The following is a 6,864-nucleotide window of genomic DNA, read 5'->3' as shown; positions in this document are numbered from 1 at the left end:
TCAGCTGTGCACAAAGAGCTGCACCTGCACGTGAGCTGTTTTTCTCAGCTCCCTTTGTAATTCCTGGTGACTGAGGGTGTTGTTCAGGTGTGAACACCTGGTGATATTTGAAGTGACACCAGAGTTTGTCCAAGAGGTGTGCAGGCAGCTGCAAGGTCTAATTGAAGCAGTGCTAATGGAGAGGACAGCATCTTGGGGCATCCTTCTGGAGCCTGGTGGGGAATTTGGTTGTTAGATGGAAATGAGAGCAGTTAGGACAACTAAAACTTCCCCTGTTTGTTGTAGGAAGGATCAAAATCAAGGTTTCAAATCCAGATATCCTTGGAGATGGAGGTGGAAACTCCCACTACCAACCAGGATATGTGTTGCCTTTGTTGGCGTGGCGACCTGGTTCAGGAACGGCACGGCGACCAACCCCAGGCCACTCGGTCCATCAGCTCGCTGACACCAGTGTGGTGGACGGCAAATGGTGTTTATTGAGGGGTAACACGACCTTATATAGCTTAGGTTTACAACGTTATTTCCGTCTGCTTGCATCACAAACTGACCGCTATTGGTCATCAGGAGAGAGACCCTATCTTTCCGTACAGCGCGATATCTTCCGGTCGCCAGACCCTAGCTACCCACATTTCCCCCCTCCCTATGCGTAATTAAATTGATCAAAATATCACAGTCTTTTCCCGTTCGAATGCAAACGATTTTGACTGGCCTCATGGAGAGGGAGGCAAAAGAAAAAAAGCGTCCTTTCAAATCCAGAGCAGCAAGCCAAAGTGGTTCAGGTGTCATCACAGTCAGCAGGGTATATGGATCCGCCACTGCTGGGTAGAGGTCTTCTTACTTTCCGTACGTCCAGTCCCAACAATATCTTTCCAGTGAGCAAGTACACAACCTAAAGGGCTTTTCTTTAATGTTCCTCCACTCTGACCTCCTCCCATATTTACTGATTCATTCTCTGATCCTGTCTTTACTCCGTGTCCAGCAACTCAGTTGCTGTACCACCCCTTCCCCAGAGTTTGAGGGGTGCTGCCACTCCCCCAGAATCCGAATGGGCGACTACTTCCTCTCTTCCCTTAGTCCAACTTCCTCTTTCCAGCGTACACATACACAACCCTCTCTTTACTCACCTAGAACACTCGAAATTCCAGCTAAACACTGCTCACAACTTTTCATTACAGCACTTACTTACACTCTGGAACAAATACAGGTTTACAAGAGGTATCACGGTGTAAAGGACACCATTCAGGGCCATCGGGGTCCCACTACAAGGGAACAAAGGAATCTACAATGACAGAACACAATAAATTAGTACCACAACTACAAAGACGCACTTTGGATCCCGTTCAAGAATACATACACCGTGATCTCGGATAAAAAACATACTAAATGTATAGTTAAGTTAGTTAAAATATTCTGTTCTTGTTCTATGTTTTACAGCAATCTTAAAGAATATATATGTCTTAAAATAGTTGTTACCTTAAAAAGATCGATTAATGGCACTTTGTGAGTAGGCGTAAAAGCGAAGGCAAGCCTAATACTGTTAGTAAACCTGATTGAAAATACTGTGTAATCATCTCGCGATAGCGAGTATAAGGCACGCTGGGTGGATGGTAAATGGGGAATGATTAGGGATAATTCTAAACAAACAGAACCTTAAAGCAATTGTCAGTGTTCCATGCGTTCCACTAACATGATGTTAACCGTCTCTAACCGGCTCTTGACAAACGACACGAGTCTGTTTAATATACAGGGTCCGAAGATCAATGCTAACACAATCATTGTGACTGGCCCTACCAGGGTAGATACCAGGGTGGTTAACCACGGTGAATGGCTAGACCATGATGCAAACCAACTTTGTTGTGCCTCTCGTTCCCTTTTCCGTTTCTCCAATCCCTCTCGCAATTTGGCCATGGTGTCTCTCACTATTGCCGTGTGGTCCGCATACACACAGCACTCTTCCCTTAGCGCGGCGCACACTCCTCCTTGCTGTAAGAACATCAGGTCCAATCCTCTGCGATTTTGCAACACTACTTCAGATAATGATCTGATTGACTGTTCTAATGCGCTTACTGATTGTTCAATTCTAGCCAGGTCCTCATCTACTGCTACCCTCAAGGCACTAAATTCTTGACTCTGTTGTACCAAGGATGCTACTCCCGTACCTATTCCTGCACCCCCTATGATCATTAGCGTAGCTACCGTTAGTGCTGTGAAGGGTTCTCGCTTTGACAGATGATGTTCTGGGGTAATCTGTGAGTCATAGGCAAATTCTTCGGAGTGGTAGAAGATTTTGGGAACTATGGATACCTGGACACAATATTCTGAGGATCCGTCAAAATTTTCCAACGACAAACAAGGTGTGACTCCAATAGCAGAACAAACCCATTTGGCATTTTTGGCCGGTATTAGCCACTTTGCAGGGGTTTTATATGGTGTCTTATTAACACACAGTTGTTCTTTGTGCTTCGGGACTTTGCCTACACACAGACCACTTCCCACCACCTGTGTCCATGTAATCCCACGCTTTTCTGTGTCCCATATACACTGGGCCGGATTTAACTCATTTGACTGTGTTGGCATGTCACTTACTCCTACGGCCTGATAAAAGGGCGGTTTTATTCCGTAGCACAACCAGCAATGCTCTGTGAGATTTGGGTTAGTTTTGTTCAATACTTGGTAGCTAGCTTGCATCATTTTCCAGAGAGGATTTTCGTAAGGGATTTTGGTGATGTGTGTCACCTTGGGTGTGGTAACCTCAGTATTCCTTTTGATATAACGTAGTGGAGGTTTAGATATTTGTGGGCTAAGAACTGGGTTAGGCCCGATTGGTTGGGGTGCCTGCGGCATGAGCCTGGTAATTTGTATCACTGCTCCTGGATCTGTGGAAGCTTTGTGAATGAATACTGACCACATTTTCCCCACCGCCCAGCCCGTATTAACCGGGTGTAGGACTTCCAAATTCAAATGGGTACAGGTACCTCTGTGATATGTTAACCCATCGCTTGCAAATTTTGGATGGTCACACCCACTTGGTCCCCATCTTACCCGCAAAAAGTCATCCTCTCTTCCTGGCTTCCATCTATCACTTGTCACAATGGTCTCACATCCCCAGTATCCACAAAACCAATACCCTGGATGGTTGCAAAAGCTCTTTCCCGGGTTTGAACTGGGGCACCAGTATGTTCCCCATAGTGATTTGGATTTGGGTCCCCCCACTGCGGGGAACAGGTCACCAATTGTTATTGTAAAAGTCGGAGCACCTGCTGTTATGTTTTCCTTTATCACCTTGTCAATGTTTGCAGGGTTTCGTAGGACCCACCTGCATGGCCGATGGGGATGGTACTCCGATTCTGCCTGCCCTATAGCAACAAGCTCTAAAATCAGAATCACACAAAGGCGTCGCGGCCCCCCACCCATGGGTGCTCTGTCGCCGTTGTTCTGATTCCGCTAGTGCGGAGCTCTCAGGTGCGGACAGGGTGCTTGTTGAGTTGTCGTCCTCTCTTGGCACCGGGGCATACGGGTTACGAGGGCGTCCGATGATCCGGTCCTGTGGACGAAAACTCAGAGTTTTCATTAGCTTTATTCTGGAGGTCTGGTTTAATGGACTTAAGCGGACACCACTTAACTCTCCCTTCTTTTCTGACAGCAGCATACCCTCGCCCTGTTAGGACTAGCCTCCACCCTCGTTCCCATTCTCCCAGCTCATTCCTGATTGTAACCAATGGGCCCTCTTCCAGCGCTCGAGTGGCCCAATGTTTTTGGGTGAGGCTATTCACCTCTTCCCCTCTGGGGAATTGGTTTAATGCTAACAAAGCAGTCGCCAAGAGGCGTGTTTGGTCCCCTGAAGGAATGGCATTGGTAAAACCTTCTGTTTTTGCCAAAACTTCTAATTTGGATTTTAGAGTTTGGTTTGCCCACTCAACTATGGCTTGTCCTGTGCTGTTGTACGGGATACTATGTATTAGAGTAATACCCCATTTTGAAGCAAATGCTTGGACTGATTTAGAAATGAAATTCGGACCGTTATCTGTTTTGATCTGATTAGGAATGCCAAGCCACGCCATGGCTGTCAGCCAATGTTGGATGGTCGCTTTGGAGTCAGTCTTAAGGTGTTGTGTGGCTACGATCATTCCGCTACACGTGTCCACAGTTACCGCTAGCCACTCTCGAGGCTTCAGTAGCTGACAAAGCGTAAAGTCCGTTTGCCACACCTCAGAGGCTTTAAGACCTCTGGGGTTGACTCCACTGGACCATAGTGGCGCTTTCTGACAGTGGGGACACGTAGCTACTACGTGTTTCGCATCTGTGACTGAAATCCCACGTCTTCGCCAGCGCTTTAGCTCCGATATGGAGACTCGTGTAGCTGACAGGCATCTCTTAGCGTCCACAGCCCTTTTGCAGCGGCGTCTGCTTTATCATTGCCGGTTTGAAAGAATCCCTTAACTGAACTGTGACTGTTGACGAGGATGACCGATATGGTGCCCTTTCGGGAGGAAAGTGCTTCTTCTAGCATCAATGCTGTTGTGGACATTGACACGCCAGGCCCCGACATGGCCAAGCAAAGTTTAGCCACGAACATCGAATCGGTCACAACGTTAAGGTGTTCCGTTGGGAACAGTCTGCAGGCTAGTACTACTGCCGTTGCTTCTAGCTGCTGGACTGAAAGCGCACGATCGGTCGCTTTAATGCAGCGCCATTCTCCTTCCAATTGCCATACTGCTGCTGCGGTTGAGGTCGCTGAGGATGCATCTGTGAAGACCGTTGGTCCCTGTTGGGGCCGGTCCATGATCTTCCGTGGAAGGTCGATGTCGACAATTGCCAGCATTTGAATCCAAGGGGGCTTTACAGTGTACTGGATTTCTCCTCCAAATCCGGCGAGGGTTATGGTTAAATGTTCTGACATTGCCCCTGACTGCGTTGGATGCTGTTTGCGGAAGGGTAGGTATATTCTGGCGGGTTCGATGCCTAGATGTCTCAAGGCGAGTTTTCTGCCTTTCATGATGAGGTTGCCACGCCACTTGACTCCTGGAGAGAATGCACGCGACGGCTTTCCCAGGACTATCCATTGTATCGGCTGTGCTTTTTCAGGGGGACCCTGGGCTAGTGCTCCTACCCCCCCTTTTTCTGTGAAGTGTACATACAGATCGAGCCGGTGCGCCTGGGTTCCATCTGGTGAGCGTGCTTGATGATACCTGTTGCTCAATGAAGTCGAGGGAGTTCATTGCTTCCGTCGTCAGAGTTTTTTGCTCCCATGGGTTTTTTCCCTTTAGAAGATTGTACAAGGGGGCCATGGTTTCGGGAGGGATCAAGACGATGTTACGGAGCCACTGCAAGGACCCCACCAGCTGTTGCATGTCATGGAGCGTTTCGATATGCCGACGGATCTTTATCTAGGGAGGGGTTATGTAAGAACCTGTAATTCCCACTCCCAAAAAACTCACACATGGTCCTCTTTTGATTTTTGCACTAGCAATTTCGAACCAGTTAGTTTTTAAAGTTTCTGAGACCATTGACACTAGCTGGTCCACTTGACTCCCTGACGGTGCGGCGATCAAGATATCATCCATGTATTGAATGATAGTCGCGGTCGCGTCACTGCGCCGAACCGGTGCCAGCGCCCGGTCCACTGTGATCTGGCAGATAGTTGGCGAGTTGATCATTCCTTGAGGCAGCACGTTCCACTGGAAGTGTAGGTTGGGGCGTTGGCTGTTTGGGAACACGACAGAAAAAGGAAACCGCTCTTTGTCCTCTTCATGCAGGGGTATTGAAAAGAAACAGTCCTTAATGTCAAGGACGGTGCAATGCTGTCCTTCTGGTATCATAGAGTTCATGGGCAACAGTGTTTGGACAGGACCCATTGGTTGAATTCTCTTATTTACTTCACGCAGGTCATGAAGGAGATGAAACCCCTCGCCAGATCGTTTGGGTATTACAAAAACTGGGGTGTTCCACGGGCTAGTGGAAGGCTCTATGTGACCTTGTTGTAGTTCACGGTCAAGTAGCTCAAGAAGAGCGTCCATTCGAGGCTTTGACAGGGGCCACTGCTCGACCCACACTGGGTTGGACGATTTCCACGTCAGTCTGATTGGTGGGAGTGGGTATGCGGCAGTGGCCCTTATGGTAAATTTGTCACCCTGGCTTTTAATAGGGTTAGAGCGTCCCTTCCCAACAGGGGTGGGACTCCTGACATGACATATGGGAAGAGGGTAATAGTTTTCTCCGGTCCCTTTTCAGTGTGAAGCGTGATTGCTACCAATTGAGCGCTCTTCCGAGCTCAGGTTAATCCCCCGACTCCAACCACCATGGGGGCGCCTTCCAATTTCCAATGTGGGGGCCAATTCACCTCAGGGATAACTGTAACATCTGCTCCGGTGTCAATCAGAAAAGGGACACTAATAGTGGTGCCATTTAAGGCATTGTGAAGGGAACAGATCCCCCACACCACTGGTGGGTTGTCACACTTTACTGCCAGGGCCACCCTGGGGTCCTGCCCCCAAATGGTGGTCCTTGTTGTTCCTGAGATGGGGGTAGATTCGGCTGGACCGTTGGTTGAGCCATAAAGTTGGTCGCTTCTCGAGGGGGCAGCGGGTTCGGGAGCATTTCGCCCCATCCGGGGTTGGCACAATTGGGCCGCCTCGTATCCCAAGTGGGAGAGGGCTGTGTGTGGCCCAGGTGCCCTCTCCCCCTCCCGTTTCCCTGGATTTTAGATCTGCATTCTTTAGCGAAATGCCCTTTCCTTCCACAGGCCCAACACGGTCTTCTGGATTGATTTTGGCGCGGGGGGGGGGGTGCTGTTGGCAGATTCCCCAGCCGAGGGCAGCTTGCTACAACGTGGCCCGCCTGGCCACACTTAAAACATGCCATCAC

The 6,864-nt window shown here is 49.0% G+C and overlaps 1 long non-coding RNA gene across 1 annotated transcript; it reads right to left on the bottom strand.

Annotated features, from left to right (window-relative positions):
• Positions 1 to 451: 451 nt before the first annotated feature.
• On the bottom strand, positions 452 to 4,230 carry LOC147599890 (uncharacterized). The gene is made up of 2 exons (XR_015259187.1): positions 3,317 to 4,230; positions 452 to 1,279 (listed from the first exon to the last, which is right to left on the bottom strand). It is a non-coding gene; the product is annotated as an uncharacterized LOC147599890 (long non-coding RNA).
• Between the last annotated feature and the right edge of the window lie 2,634 nt (positions 4,231 to 6,864).

This window comes from Chlamydotis macqueenii, chromosome 8 (genome assembly GCF_036417535.1).
Source record: "Chlamydotis macqueenii isolate bChlMac1 chromosome 8, bChlMac1.mat, whole genome shotgun sequence".
Lineage (NCBI taxonomy): Eukaryota > Metazoa > Chordata > Aves > Otidiformes > Otididae > Chlamydotis > Chlamydotis macqueenii.
This window is presented reverse-complemented; position numbering and strand designations above follow the sequence as displayed.